The sequence below is a fragment of the Schistocerca nitens genome, chromosome 3, assembly GCF_023898315.1.
Source record: "Schistocerca nitens isolate TAMUIC-IGC-003100 chromosome 3, iqSchNite1.1, whole genome shotgun sequence".
Lineage (NCBI taxonomy): Eukaryota > Metazoa > Arthropoda > Insecta > Orthoptera > Acrididae > Schistocerca > Schistocerca nitens.
The window spans coordinates 776,459,159-776,476,070 of record NC_064616.1 but is presented as its reverse complement, the minus strand read 5'-3'; the positions used below and the strand labels follow the sequence as shown (position 1 = coordinate 776,476,070).

The window sequence follows — 16,912 nt, the reverse complement described above, 5'->3', positions numbered from 1 at the left end:
GGGCGTTGCTTCTCCCAGCGTCCTCTACCACTGGTATTGTGGACTAACTCAGTCAGTATCTGCAGTGTTGGGCGAGCACATACAGTAGCTACCTACACTGACCTGGTATGGAAGGTGACTCTGTGAGCAGATTGTGCAGGTGTTGCAACCAGAAGTAGGCACTTGAGGTGCCAAAGGCTGCACTCGAACAAAGGGGACCACTGTTGTGGGGGTGACCTAGCTGCTGGACGGTCACAAAAAAATGAGCACAGTATTCTGAGACACAAGTCTGGTTTTGACGGGTTGGTCGGAATTCTCCCAAGCAGTGTCACATGACTGGAAGTAGCCACTTGGCGTGTGTTAATACCGTGAGACAGCAGGCGGTGCTGTGGCCAACAGCAGTCGCGGGGTCCAAGCGGATGTAGTGTGGCCACTTGGACACCGGTGTGTAATGCAGCCCGGCGAAGTGGTCGGCATGTGGGCGCGCAATGTCCCAGCTGGCAAGTTTGCCCTGCAGTTGCTGCAAAGATGCGATCGAAAGATTTTTAACAGTGTAATTATGGTCGGTGAGTTTTGTTGACATCGATGTCGTGATGGTAGTGCTTGCATGATTGGTAAAAAAAAAGTGATCTATTTAATTAAAAATGGTTCAAAAGGCTCTGAGCACTATGGGACTTAACTTCTGAGGTCATCAGTCTCCTAGAACTACTTAAACCTAACTAACCTAAGGACATCACACACATCCATGCCTGAGGCTGGATTCGAACCTGCGACCGCAGCGGTCACGCGTTTCCAGACTGTAGCGCCTAGAACCGCTCGGCCACTCCGGCCGGCAATCTATTTAATTACTTCTTTTCAACGTCTTCTATAAGACGCAACAGCAGAGAGTGATGAGCTTTTCCCACTAAATGAAAGAGAGCTCCAACCCCTGAAAATTGAATTTTATAAATAAACAGTATGTTCTTGGCAATGTAACCGACACTGGTTTGAATTTCCTGTTACGATATCCTTACTCTCCAGTACAGTCTGTGTCCTTTACCCGCTAATTTCCAGATGGAGGAAGTGGGTATTTACCAGAGGTGGAGGGGGGAGGGTTGGAGGTTCAGAAGTGTGGGGGAGGTGGAGTGGGAGGGGGTGGTGCGGGGGGGTCTTTCTCAGAAGGGTGGATTATCTCCAGAGGGGTCATAAATCAGCCCCCAGGGGTCATAAATCAAATAGCATAACGATAGGTTTAGATCACAAATCAATCAGCTATCACAATTTCATTAATTTGCATATCAATTTGATATCAAAAGCACATCTGAACTGGCTGCACCCTAATACTTGTAGGAAATACACCACAAAAGACCTTGAAGGTAGTTGAATGTAACACATTTGAGTCCAGTCAACAATGAGGTTCCCACTGTCACAAATTTGACTCAGTTGGACGAAAATTTAAGAAGGAATACGCCATGACTGGTATGAGGGAATTATTCTGGCACTCGCCTAAAGTTGTTAAGGCAAGCCACAGACTGAGCAAAGGGGAATTTGGACACCAGTCATACTAAATATAAAGACAGTGTAATGAATTAGGCAAAAGTAGGTAAACAGATCCAGCACTTGAAACAGTAAAAGCCGCCAAATACCAGCAGTAACCGTCCAGAGCGATCTGAAGTGGAATAACCACATAAAACAACTGTAGGGAAATGAGATGCCAGACAGATTCATTGGAAGAATACTAAAGAAAGAAGCGGCCTATAAAACTCTTACAAGACCGATTCGAAATTAATTCGCTGAATGCGAATTCCTTGACATCAGCTGTATTGGGTGTAGATCTACTACGCAGTAGTGACAGATCTGTACCTAATACAGTCGATGTTAAGGAATTCGCATTCAGCAAATTAATTTCAAATTACTTCGTACAGCTGTGAGACGTCAACAGTGTCTGTTCCTTCAGACATGCGTGTAAGTAAACTTAAAAGACCGATTGTTGCTTTCTGAGACCCTCATCAAGTTGAATTAATAGAATTATTAAAGAAGATCAAACTAAGAGCGGAATGATTCATCCCAGAATCGCTCAGTAAGCGCGAGAGCATTATGAAGATGCTCAAAAAACTACAGTGGCAGGCAGAGCAGTGAGGGTATAAAAGTCGTGGGATACTTTCTAACATCGTGTCGGACCTCCTTTTGCCCAGCATGCAGCAGCTCTACGTAACATGGACTCAACAAGTCGCTGAAAGACTCCTGCAGAAATATTGAGACATGATGACTCTATAACCGTTAATTACAAAACTCTTTCCGGTGCAAGGTTTTGTGCGCGAACTGATCTCTAGATTATTCCGCATAAATGTTCAGTGGGATTCATGTAGGGCAAAATGGGTGGCCAAGTCATTCGCTCAAATTGTCCAGAATGTTCTTCAAACCAATCGCGAACAGTTGTGACGCGGTGACATGACATCTTTGTTTGGATCATGAAATCCATGAATGGCTGTAAACAGTCTCCATGTAGGCCGAGCGGTTAAAGGCGCTGCAGTCTGGAACCGCAAGACCGCTACGGTCGCAGGTTCGAATCCTGCCTCGGGCATGGATGTTTGTGATGTCCTTAGGTTAGTTAGGTTTAACTAGTTCTAAGTTCTAGGGGACTAATGACCTCAGCAGTTGAGTCCCATAGTGCTCAGAGCCATTTGAACCATTTTTAGTCTCCATGTAGGCGAACATAACCATTTACTGTCAATGATCCGTTCAGTTCGACCAGAGAACCCAGTCAATTCCAGGTAAACACAGCCCACACCATTATGGAGCCACCACCAGCTTGCACAGTGCCTTGTTGACAACTTGAGTCCATGGCTTCGTGGGGCGTGCGCCACACCCGAATCGTATCATCAGCTCTTACCATCTGAAATCAGGATTAATCTTCCAAGCCACGGTTTTTCAGTCGTCTAGGGTCCAACCGATATGGTCACTAGCCCAGGAGAGGCCCTGTAGAAGTCATGCTGTTAGGCAAGGCATTCTCTTTGATCGTCTGCTGCCATAGCCCACTAATGCTAAATTTCGCCGCACTGTCCTAACGGACACTTCCCTCGTACATCCCACTTTGACTTCTGCGTTATTTCAAGCAATGTTGCTTGTCTTTTAGCACCGACAAATGTACAAAGACGCCGCTGCTCTCGGTCGTTAAGTGAAGGTCGTCGGCCACTGCGTTTTCCGTGGTGAGAGGTAATGCGTGAAATTTGGTACTCTCGGCACACTCTTGACACTGTGGATCTCGGAATATTGAATTCCCTTGAAAGGGTACAGTACCGCCCGACATTGAAAATAGGTACAAAATTCTTCGTTATTCTTGTCAGAACAACAAATTTTTTGTAGTAATAACTCAGTTTCACTTAATACACCAAAGCCGGATACCAGTGTAGGAAGGAAGGAAAATTTATTTATTTAATTGATCACATGTGCACTCCCACAAAATGAATCCCTATATATGATCATCTTTGAGACGGTCCTTTGGTCACCTTTGGTGGAACCAAAGAGATGAAATTTACCTGAGCTTTGAGCTCCTGAAATGTGGCTACCCAAAACGGTAGCAAGGTGCTCCCCCACCTTGACGGAGGTGCGAGCTGACCTGAAGAACGGCCATGTTTCAGCACTCTGGCGCTGGATCTTGTGTTGGTAAGACCTGTCTTAGGTGTGCTCCGTTAAGACAAAAGAGTGGAGACATGGTATGCATGTGAAATACTTAAGAGTAGTTTGGAATAATTATTTCTCTGTTTCAGGAACTTTTGGGGGGAGAATTAAATGACAGGCAGTTAATATTAAGGGGATCGTAGTAACCTTCGGAAGTGACCAACGGTCACAATGAAACCACGTGTAGAAATAAGTTGAAATACTTCCGAGTGCTAAAGTTAAGCTGAATTACTGGCGTGTGTACTATAAGTTGGAAATATTTAATAAATGGCGTGTGCTGGACTTGAAATTAGAGACGAGTACTTCCACATGGTGAGTTCTGTGTGAGTCTCAATCTGTGTATGAGACAAAGGATAAAGAGAAGTACTCGTCCATCGTATCAGTTGAGGACTCGCGTGTGTGACGAATATGTTCTTAATATTGCTTTGCGTGTTATGTTTCCGTATGACGTGTGATTCAAACTATAATACTCTGAGAGTGAAGCAAGGTGAGTCAGCCGTCTATCCAGCGACGCCACTTGGCTTGCATTGCACAGGAAGACGTGCGTATATCCTCCAGAGTTCATAGTAGGAAAGAAAAGTTACGAAGTGGGGCAGTGTCGTATGAAACTGGGATGAATACTAATTGAAGTGGGAAAGCTGAAAGTAATGTGATTATAACGTTGTGACTATTCCTTGTGTTGTATTCCATGTTACCAGTGAGGTGTATTTCATGTAATTTATGTATGTGTGGTTTGCATGGGAGAGTAGCAAGACAGGTTCAGAGGCAGTCGGTTATGCATGTTCCTTTTTGTACCGCTCGGTCTGGAGGAAATTTTCATGATGATGGGTGTGAGAGTCGAAGTGTGAGATATAGCAAATGCTCCACCATCCTATCCAGAAAGTGCACTGTAGTGTTAGATAATTATGAGACCATAAGATAGAGAATCACCAATGTAAAGCCATGCCCACTGGGCGGAGTTTCTCATGTGTAATTGTTGTAGAAAATGTAATGGTGTGTTTAGATTATAGAATTTATCGGAATAAAAAAGATAGTGAAAAGAAAAAGATTGGTTGCCTTTTCCTTCGAATAGTATGTTGTCATGATATCCAGAATTTATAATGTGTGCGCCATTCATATTCAGTGCGATGGCCAAGTGTTTATCAAAGCCGTTGGCAAGAAAGAAAATGTGGTATTGCCAGTGCGTAGTGAACAGTCAGAGTTGTGTAAATTACTAATAGTCAGATGTGCGTTATCCGTTTCCGTTGCGTAATATTCAAACAGGAGCATAATTTGTAACTTAATTGTGAGTACTAGAGCTCATGTTACTTGATAAATAAGAATGAATCCACTCGCTTGGCAGACCACTCATCTTGCAGGGCTGACTGCTTGATGCCACAGTTGAGCAAGGCATGTGGGTGCCTCTCACCCTAACGATTTCCGAAATGGAATGTCCATGTGTCTAGCTCCAAAAGCTATTCTGCGTTCGAAGTCTACTAATTCCCGTCGTGCAGCCCTAATCACGTCGGAACCTTTTCACATGAATCATCTCAGTGCAAACGACAACTCCGCCAATGCAATACCCTTTATCCTTTGTGAACGCGATACTACTGCCATCAGTGTATGTGCTTATCGCTACCCCATTACTTCTGTGACGTCAGTGAAAGAAGTGTTATGCATCATGGAGAAGTTTACTACTGATGTTTCGAGATCGCACGTTCCAGAAAGAGTCTGGTAACACATTACCTTCCCCATAGACATCTCGCGGAATGTCCACTACGAAAAAATTCAGAGAAATAAGAAAGCGTACGGAGGTTTATCGACAGTAGTTCTTTCCAACCACTGTTCGATAACGTAGCATAGAAAGGGGGAAATCATTGTAGTTACAGAAATACCCCCCACCATCCACCGTAAGGTGGCTTGTAGAGTTTACATGTACACTGGTGTACAAAATAAAAGCAACAAACCGCTATTTCCCCGTCCTGCGTCTAATTCACGGTATAAGCACACAAACTGCCAACCAGATGTCCGTACGATAGTGTTCTGCATGGAAGACAGCTTTTCGTTCAACGGACAATCAGGCCAACGAAGACGTCACGGCACCCACGAAACGAGGTAGTGATTGCCGGGTAGCCCCAGATCCACAATCGCTGTCTACACAGTCACAGACGGTGCAGTATGACTCAAAGAAGATGTCTAGCAGACTCTCCTCGGTGGAGGGCCATAGAAAGGAAGCAAGCAGGGCAGTCGCAAACGGATGTGGCCCGATGGCTTAATGTGAATCGTTCTGTTGTTTCTCGGGTGTGACACCAGTTTATAGAAACCGAAACTGTACCCTGAAGACCAGGGCAGAGCCGACCACGTGTGACTTCAGAAGAGAGGACCGTTAATTTGGCTGTAAGGGCACGACAGTACCGCCTTACTGCTACATGGTAGCTGACATGTGAGCTCGCAGTATCCACTGGACGTGTTGTATCGAGGCAGAAGGTATGCAGAAGACATCGGCAGAGTGGCCTTAATTGTCGGAGACCTGCTGTATGCTTACCTCTTACGCCTTTTGTGGTGTCACCGCCAGACACCACACTTGCTAGGTGGTAGCCTTTAAATCGGCCGCGGTCCGTTAGTATACGTCGGACCCGCTTGTCGCCACTGTCAGTGATTGCAGACCGAGCGCCACCAAACGGCAGGTCTAGAGACACTTCCTAGCACTCGCCCCAGTTGTACAGCCGACTTTGCTAGCGAAGCTACACTGACCAATACCCTCTCATTTGCCGAGACGATAGTTAGCTTAGCCTTCAGCTACGTCATTTGCTACGACCTAGCAAGGCGCCATTACCGGTTTATATTCAGTGTAATAATGTCTAAACAAGAGCGATGTTCTCCAATTGTGGATTAAAGTTAAGTATTCCAAGAACTACGTTCTTTTCTTTATAGGATAATTACTTTACCTTGTTCCAGACCTCACGCCAATCTGCGTGAGCTTAACGCGTGCCTTTCGGCTACCTCCGAGTGGCTTGGCTGTCTTGCTACGCCACTACACCTTTTAACGGAAGGGAACGTCTTGAGTGGAGTCTTCGACATACCACCTGGACGGTCGAACAGTGGGCCAATGTTGTTTTCACAGGCGAGTCCCGATTTAGTATGGAGAGTGATTCTCGATGGATTCGCATCTGGAGGGAACGTGGATCAAGATTCCAGAACCCAAACATTGGCGTGTACCACTCGAACCCCACTTCAGGAAATTGTGCACATGAACCTGTAAGGTTTAACTGCTGTCAGGTATCGTGACGAGATCTTGGGACCTCATTTGCGGTTGTTCAGGGGAGCTGTGGGCCCACACTTTATAATGATGGACGATAATGCTCGACATCATAGAGCGCGGGTGGTTGATGTTTTCTTGGAAGCGGAAGGTACTGTGCACATGGCGTGGACTGCTCGCTCTCCTGATTTGAATCCCATAGAGGATGTCTGGGATGCACTAGGGAGACGGCTTGCGTCACATCAGCATCCACCAACCACTCTTCAAGACTGCGAGCAACTCTGCAGGAAGAATGGGCGTTATTGCCCCAACATGAGACTGATGAAATGATTCACAGCATGCCCCGTCGTTGTAAGGCCTGTACGGCTGCCAGAGGTGGTCACGCCCCATACTGAGCACATTAACCAGTTGTCGAAATATGTGCTTGTTACAGTTGTTTATGTTTTGTATTCTTAACATTGTTTCTACTTTACTATCACCTGTTTGTACTGTTATGTGGCCAAACAAACCCAACCTTGCAAAATTTCCGTTTGTTGCTTTAATTTTGAACACTAGTGTAGATGAAGTGTTAAAACAATAGCACCACTACACTATGCACTAAATACCACATCTTTTCGAGCTACTTTTATATGTCATGTGCCACGTCCTTTTCTTCGAACAAAGAACATACATATTCTTCGTAAGTTAGCTGCGAAGCTCTTATAAAATGTGCAGAGCTCCTGACGGATGGCAGGCTTAGTATGCGTTTGTTGCGGAGCCAGACGAAGTACTATCAGGTGGTAAGCTCTGGTTTGTTGTGCTACAGGGATCATGACCTTCGCCATCTCCTTGTGTGACCTCGCCTTGTGGGGTTCCTACCCTCTCGTCGCACATGCTGCGCATGCGCACTAGCGGTTCAGGCAGACGATCGCCGAGGCTTTCTCTTTTCTTCAGCAGCTAACCTCCATGTAAAAGAAATGTAGCTGCCTCTTATTCTTACGGTTGCTTGCATTTTTAAAATTGTTTTTTGAACCATCATTTCCTTGAAACTCGATCGCCTCTGTAGCCGAATGGTGCCGGCACTGTAGCCCAGTACCCCTCGTTATACCATCTTAGTCAATTTTACGTCGAATTAACCTATAATCACCTCGCCGTACCTGCAGCGCGTCATATGGCGACATGGGACGGTTATCGTGTCCTCCAAAGCGGTCGACCCCCGAGCGTCACAGGGGCGAAACACCCACACGTCCGATGGAAGATCGTGTGGGAAACGATACGGACAGACCTGACGACATTGACGTTCAGTCCCGTGGTACGTAATGGTCAATTGCAAACATGTGCCACAGTCAAGCCTTCGCTGTATAAACATGGCTGGCTCACCCAATTGCACCGCCTGCGAAACGCCGGACACTCATGCACTTCGTCTTTGCTGTGACGAGGCGGGCAGCATTTGATATCTGATTCGACAAATCCTGGCCTACTTTCTCCAAGTGACAATACCACGTACTGTGCAATAGACACTCCTTTTCACGGACGATAATTACTCGCACAAAATCAAACGTAGTCGCGTTGATCGAAGAACTCGTGACTCATTACCTATTTTGGAATGATACCAAAGACGTTCTGGATTTCAGGAATTACTTCAGGAAAGGTATATCACATTGTTTCGCAGCCCGAAGTGTTAGCAGTTCTTTTCAAATTATCTAGGCAGTGCTTTCCGCGACCATCTGTCCAGCTGGGAACTCTGGGTAGGAGACGACACCCGACCACTGATTATGTAGAACCACACCCTGGTGAACTAATGTACCGGGTGATCAAAAAGTCAGTGTAAATTTGAAAATTTAATAAACCACGGAATAATGTAGATAGAGAGGTAAAAATTGACACACATGCTTGGAATGACATGGGGTTTTATTAGAACCAAAAAAAATTGCTAGACGCGTGGAAGATCTCTTGCGCGCGTCGTTTGGTGATGATCGTGTGCTCAGCCGCCACTTTCGTCATGCTTGGCCTCCCAGGTCCCCAGACCTCAGTCCGTGCGATTATCGGCTTTGGGGTTACCTGAAGTCGCAAGTGTATCGTGATCGACCGACATCTCTAGGGATGCTGAAAGACAACATCCGACGCCAATGCCTCACCATAACTCCGGACATGCTTCACAGTGATCTTCACAACATTATTCCTCGACTACAGCTATTGTTGAGGAATGATGGTGGACATATTGGGTATGTCCTGTAAAGAACGTCATCTTTGCTTTGTCTTACTTTGTTATGCTAATTATTGCTATTGTGATCAGATGAAGCGCCATTTGTCGGAAATTTTGTGAACTTTTGTATTTTTTTGGTTCTAATAAAACCCCATGTCATTCGAAGCATGTGTGTCAATTTGTACCTCTCTATCTACTTTATTCCGTGATTTATTCAGTTTTAAAATGTATACTGACTTTTTGATCACCCGGTATCTTTCATTGAAGATGTACATACTAGGTCGAGCGCCGGATGCACGACGCGGCAGAGATCGCTAAGCGCCGCAACCTTCCTCTCCCCCCCCCCCCCCCCCTCCCATGCTGCCCCTTCTTGCTTTCTTTGTTCATTTATTATTCTTTCCTTTTCATTGTCAACTTACTTAGCTTTTCGCCGTCAAAAAGAAAAAAGCGTGTTCGGTCTACGGTCTGTGAATCAAAATTGACGAAAGTTTTCACGATGGCTCAAATGGCTCTGAGCACTATGCGACTTAACTTCTGAGATCATTAGTCGCCTGGAACTTAGAACTAATTAAGGACATCACACACATCCATGCCCGAGGCAGGATTCGAACCTGCGACCGTAGCGGTCGCTCGGCTCCAAACTGTAGCGCCCAGAACCGCACGGCCACTCCGGCGGGCTTTTCACGATGGAATTTAAATGGTTTCATGGGATATTCGCTCACAATTGATAGGCCTGATAGCGGAAAATGGCAGAGTAATAGATAGATAGAACGAAGAAAAAAGTTTGTGTCGTTGTTTTCGGTGTAGGAGGGCCCGGGTTCGATTCCCGGTAATTCTTCAGAATTTTTTTCTGAGGTAAGCAGATCTTCTGGAACAGGGTCTACTCAGTGTCAGGAGCACAGATGATCATCTGTTTGAATAAAGATGGTTCATCAACTGGCAATAACTGCTAGAGAGATTCTGATTAGATGTGCCACGATCATAGATCGCTCCCCGTACTGCTTTGTAGGCAGCAGTCGACCAATCGGAACAGGCCTAAGATCTAATGTGTTTGATTTCGATTCTGTTCAGCATCGCTTGACGGTATTTCAGAAGACTTTACGCCCGTCAACACGCCCTTCACAAACATCGTAGTGAAAACGCTAAGTGTCACACACTGTATCTCGCTCCTTCGCAGAGTACAGTTTACGCCACTGATATTGTTTCACAACGTAGACAGTACCAAAGGCAGTAGGAGGAAGCCGAAGTGGCACGACCAGAAATTTGAGTAAGATGAAAGGCGTGGTCATTAGCGTAATTTTTGCTATGATGCTTTCATCTCTTGAAGATATCATGATGTGGAAGAATGAAAACTGAACGATGTCATAAGAGTAATAAAGTGTTTCTGCGGGGAATTTGACCAGGAATGGAGAGAAGAGGTACAAACCGGAAAGCTGATCAGAAACAACAAACGTGATGCAACAAGGAGAATTTCACAAGTGTCTGTATATCACAGGCAACGGCCTTACCGCAGTGGCTACACCGGTTCCCGAGAGATCACCGAAGTTAAGCGCTGTCGGGCGTGGTCGGCACTTGGATGGGTGACCATCCAGGCCGCCATGCGCTGTTGCCATTTTTCGGGGTGAACTCGGTCTCGTGTTGCCAATTGAGGAACTACTCGACCGAGTAGTAGCGGCTCCCGTCAAAGAAAACCATCATAACGACCGGGAGAGCGGTGTGCTGACCACACACCCCCCCTATCCGCATCCTCATCTGAGAATATCTGAGAATGACACGGCGGTCGGATGGTCCCGGTAGGCCACTCGTGGCCTGACGACGGAGTGCTGGATATCACAGAACCTCATTTGGTAGTAACACAAACGTTCGATCCCTGGCATTTAATGTCGACTGCCATGTAGCCAAAATTTACTGATCGCGACTAATGCCAAATCACTACGCTTCGGATTTACAATAACGAATTGAGTTATCTAGCTATAACGTCTGAAAAAGTCAAAATATTACCATCTCCATCATCATATAGTCGCTACAGTCGCAATGAAGTAGCTACGCAGTCCATCTTGACACTTTACACTAATCAGCCAGAAAATTATTATCACCTACCTAACAGCTGGTATGTCCGCCTTTGGCACGGATAACAGCGGCGACCAGTCGTGGTGTGGAAGCAACGAGGCCTTGGTAGGTCGCTGGAGGGAGCTGGCACCACATCTGCACACACAAATCACCTAATTCCGTGAAAGAGGGGGGGGGGGGGGGAGATGTGTCCTGGTGCAACGTTCAAACATCCCAGATGTATTCGATCGGGTTCAGATTTGTCGAGTAGGTTTCCAGCACATCAATTGGAACTCGCCACTGTGTTCCTCGAACCACTCCATCACACTCCTGGTCTTGTGACATGGCGCGTTATCTTGTTGAAAAATGCCACTGCTGTCGGGAAACATGATCGTCATGACGGGGTGTGCGTGGTCTGCAAGCAATGTGCGATACTCCTTGGCCGTCATGGTGCGTTGCAGGAACTACACTGGACTCATGGATGCCCTCGTGAATGTTCCCCAGATCATAATGCAGCCGCCGCCAGCTTGTCTCCGTCCTACAGTACAGGTGTCAAGTAGCTGTTCCCCTGGAAGACGGCGAATTCGCGCCATCGCGTCGGTATGATGAAGAAGGTATTGGGATTCATCAGACCATACAACGCTCTGCCACTGCGCCAACGTGCAGTGCTGATCGTCACGTGCCCATTTCAGTCGTAGTTGCCGATGTCGTGGTGTTAACATTGGCATATGCATGGGTCGTCGGCTACGGAGGTCCGTCGTTAGGAGTGTTCGGTGCACTGTGTGTTCAAACACATTTGTACTCTGCCCAGCACTGAAGTCTGACGTTAGTTGCGCCACAGTTCGCCGCCTGTCCTGTTTTACCAGTCTTACCAGCCCACGACGTCCGACATCTGTAATGAGGGATGGCCGCCCAGCCACACTATGTCTGGTCGTGGTTTCACCTTCGTTCCGCCATGTGTTGAAGACATTCACCACGGCACTCCTCGAACACTCGACAAGTCGTGCGTTTCCGAAGTGCTCGTGCCGAGCCTCCTGGCCATAACAATCTGCCCTCCGTTAAAATCTGATACATCGCGCGCCTTCCTCATTCTACACACGAACAACATGCTCACTGATACCATATGCACCATGCGCGTCTGACTAGCAGTCATTCCTCGCCAGGTTACGCTGCTATCGCCTGGACGGGTTTATGTCGATAGTATAGTATTGTATTGTGTTATATGTGAACTGGGGGCATTGAAACGACGGAGAGGCTCAGTCCCCGCCGCAGCCGCAGTGGTCCACAACCCCACGACGACTACCGCAGTCCACTCACACACCGAACCACTCTTTCAGGGTTATTGTGCGGTTCTGCCCCCCCCTCCCCCCCTCCCCCCTCCCCCACTTCAGGGAACGCCTCACACCAGACGAGTGTAACCCCTATGTTTGCGTGGTAGAGTAAAGGTGGTATACGCGTACGTGGAGAACTTATTTGCGCAGCAATCGCCGACATAGTGTAGCTGAGGCGGAATAAGGGGAAACAGCCCGCATTCGCCAAGTCAGATGGAAAACCGCCTAAAAACCATCCACAGATTGGCCGGCCCACCGGACCTCGACTCAAGCCCACCGGGCGGTTTCGTGCCGGGAACCAGGTGCTCCTTCCCAACGCGGGAAACCGTGCGTTAGACTGCACGGCTAACCGGGCCGGCTATGTCGATAGTAGTTCAGTGGTCATAATGTTCTGGCTGATCAGTGTATGTCTGTGTACATTTTCCCAGAACTGTTACTGTCTGTTGTGATCCACAAATGTACTCATTGTTTTCATGTGTCGCATTGCCTTTTTCTTTTACGGTTTTGTGGGCGACTTAGATATATATATATAAACAATAAACAGGTTTCCGAAAATTAAAGGAAATACTGCAAAAAGTACCAGAAAATCTGTAGATCAGATATAATGAAATATTCTAAAAATATACAGGGTGTTACAAAAAGGTACGGCCAAACTTTCAGGAAACATTCCTCACACACAAATAAAGAAAAGATGTTATGTGGACACGTCTACGGAAACGCTTAATTTCCATGTTAGAGCTCATTTTAGTTTCGTCAGTATGTACTGTACTTCCTCGATTCACCGCCAGTTGGCCCAATTGAAAGATGGTAATGTTGACTTCGGTGCTTGTGTTGACATGCGACTCATTGCTCTACAGTACTAGCATCAAGCACATCAGTACGTAACATCAACAGGTTAGTGTTCATCACGAACGTGGTTTTGCAGTCAGTGCAATGTTTACAAATGCGGAGTTGGCAGATGCCCATTTGATGTATGGATTAGCACGGGGCAATAGCCGTGGCGCGGTACGTTTGTATCGAGACAGATTTCCAGAACGAAGGTGTCCCGACAGGAAGACGTTTGAAGCAATTGATCGGCGTCTCAGGGAGCACGGAACATTCCAGCCTATGACTCGTGACTGGGGAAGACCTAGAACGACGAGGACACCTGCAATGGACGAGGCATTTCTTCGTGCAGTTGACGATAACCCTAATGTCAGCGTCAGAGAAGTTGCTGCTGTACAAGGTAACGTTGACCACGTCACTTATGGAGAGTGCTACGGGAGAACCAGTTGCTTCCGTACCATGTACAGCGTGTGCAAGCACTATCAGCAGCTGATTGGCCTGCACGGGTACACTTCTGCGAATGGTTCATCCAACATTGTGTCAATCCTCATTTCAGTGCAAATGTTCTCTTTACGGATGAGGCTTCATTCCAACGTGATCAAATTGTAAATTTTCACAATCAACATGTGTGGGCTGACGAGAATCCGCACGCAATTGTGCAATCACGTCATCAACACAGATTTTCTTTGAACGTTTGGGCAGGCGTTGTTGGTGATGTCTCGATTGTGCCCCATGTTCTTCCACCTACGCTCAATGGAGCACGTTATCGTGATTTTATACGGGATAATGTACCTGTGCTGCTAGAACATGTGCCTTTACAAGTACGACACAACATGTGGTTCATGCACGATGGAGCTCCTGCACATTTCAGTCGAAGTGTTCGTACGCTTCTCAACAACAGATTCGGTGACCGATGGATTGGTAGAGGCGGATCAATTCCATGGCCTCCACGCTCTCCTGACCTCAACCCTCTTGCCTTTTATTTATGGGGGCATTTGAAAGCTCTTGTCTACGCAACCCCGGTACCAAATGTAGAGACTCTTCGTGCTCGTATTGTGGACGGCTGTGATACAATACGCCATTCTCCAGGGCTGCATCAGCGCATTTGATTCCATGTGACGGAGGGTGGATGCATTTATCCTCGCTAACAGAGGACATTTTGAACATTTCCTGTAACAAAGTGTTTGAAGTCACGCTGGTACGTTCTGTTGCTGTGTGTTTCCATTCCATGATTAATGTGATTTGAAGAGAAGTAATAAAATGAGCTGTAACATGGAAAGTAAGCGTTTCCGGACACATGTCCACATAACATATTTTCTTTCTTTGTGTGTGAGGAATGTTTCCTGAAAGTTTGGCCGTACCTTTTTGTAACACCCTGTAGAACACAACACAAGACGTAAACTGAAAAACAAGTGTAATTTCAGATAAAGAATTTATTTCCGAAGGCAATATACATTATAATTGTAGGATATTGATGCGCCGGTTTGATATGACTCACGTGCTGTCCAGCAGTAATAAAACACAGCGAGTGTTATGTGTTTCTGTTCGTACTGGACTTCTGGGTTCCATTCTATTTTAACGCAGTTCTTGCCCCAGAACTGCTCTGGAAAGCAGAAATACGAGTAATGCGCACAGTTGTTATCTTGAATCAACTTCTATGAATGCAGTCACGGTATCTTTCAAAGGAATGCATTCAAATCCCTCCCCTATCCTTGTCAAAACAAAGCTTGTCCTCTGTCTCTAACGATAGGGTTGTAATGCAACACACACGGACGTTCTGGGCAAGATGTTTTTGTGCTTCATCACACTGCCTGACAAAAGAAGTGACGCACCCAAGTGGACACGAAAAAAAGCTTTACGGATTGAGAGGGTCTGTGTTGTTATTTTGGTAATTGCAATACCGTGTCAAATTTAGAAAGAGCTTGAGCCCACTTATCTGTATGAAGTCGCCTCATATCAAGTGACGCACCCAATTGGGGGGGGGGGGGAGGAGGACACGAAAAAAAGCTTTACGGGTTGAGAGGGTCTGTGTTGTTATTTTGGTAATTACAATACTGTGTCAAATTTAGAAAGAGCTTGAACCCACTTATCAGTTTGAAGTCGCCTCATATCAAGTGACGCATCCAGTTGGGGGGGGGGGGAGGAGGAGGACACGAAAAAAAGCTTTACGGGTTGAGAGGGTCTGTGTTGTTATTTTGGTAATTACAATACCGTGTCAAATTTAGAAAGAGCTTGAACCCACTTATCAGTATGAAGTCGCCTCATATCAAGTGACGCACCCAATTGGGGGGGGGGGGGGGAGGGGAGGAGGACACGAAAAAAAGCTTTATGGGTTGAGAGGGTCTGTGTTGTTATTTTGGTAATTACAATACCGTGTCAAATTTAGAAAGAGCTTGCACCCACTTATCAGTTTGAAGTCGCCTCATATCAAGTGACGCATCCAGTTGGGGGGGGGGAGGAGGAAGACACGAAAAAAAGCTTTACGGGTTGAGAGGGTCTGTGTTGTTATTTTGGTAATTACAATACTGTGTCAAATTTAGAAAGAGCTTGAACCCACTTATCAGTATGAAGTCGCCTCATATCAAGTGACGCACCCAATGGGGCGGGGAGGGGAGGAGGACACGAAAAAAAGCTTTATGGGTTGAGAGGGTCTGTGTTGTTATTTTGGTAATTACAATACCGTGTCAAATTTAGAAAGAGCTTGCACCCACTTATCAGTTTGAAGTCGCCTCATATCAAGTGACGCATCCAGTTGGGGGGGGGGGGGGGGAGGAGGAGGACACGAAAAAAAGCTTTACGGGTTGAGAGGGTCTGTGTTGTTATTTTGGTAATTACAATACCGTGTCAAATTTAGAAAGAGCTTACACCCACTTATCAGTTTGAAGTCGCCTCATATCAAGTGACGCATCCAGCTGTGGGGGGGGGGGGGGGAGGAGGAGGACACGAAAAAAAGCTTTACGGGTTGAGAGGGTCTGTGTTGTTATTTTGGTAATTACAATACTGTGTCAAATTTAGAAAGAGCTCGAACCCACTTATCAGTATGAAGCCGCCTCATATGTTGTCTGAGTTCGTGCACTGATTCAGTTGGGAAGAGTGTCAAAAGCAGTTGCATCCCGTCCCGGGGCTAGCTGGACCACAACTGTTGTAACTGTTCCCTGACACCCTGGATAGTGGCACTGGCAGTGAGACGGAGGGACATCCGAGCTGGTCTCACACGTGTTATATCGAAGACAGGTCTGGAGATCTTGCTGGCCACGCAGACAGTTCTTAGAGACTGTTGCCTTGTGTCCTGTTGACAAATCCCACCACTGTACTGTCACACGAAAGGTAAAATGTGAGGACTGAGGTTATCCGTGCAGTTTCGTTCTGCGGTCAGAGTTCCCTCAGTCACGACTAGGCATGATCTGAAGTATACCCAATGACTCCCCACACAATGACACCAGGAGTAACACTGCTGCGTCTCTTTACAACATTGGGAGATTGGGATCTGCCTTCAGGTCGGCGCCATACTCACTGAAGATGGTCATCTGTGGTATTTGCTGAACTGTGATTTATCAGTAGTCCACAGATTGCGGTCTCGGCATCACCTCAAACGCAGCCGTTTGTGTTGTGGTGTTAAACGCCCGGCTAATTCCCTAGCTAGTA

General features: G+C 46.5%; 1 pseudogene; it reads left to right on the top strand.

Annotated features, from left to right (window-relative positions):
* The first annotated feature begins 10,556 nt into the window (after nt 1-10,556).
* LOC126250248 (5S ribosomal RNA) lies at nt 10,557-10,674 on the top strand (annotated as a pseudogene).
* The last annotated feature ends 6,238 nt before the right edge of the window (nt 10,675-16,912 follow it).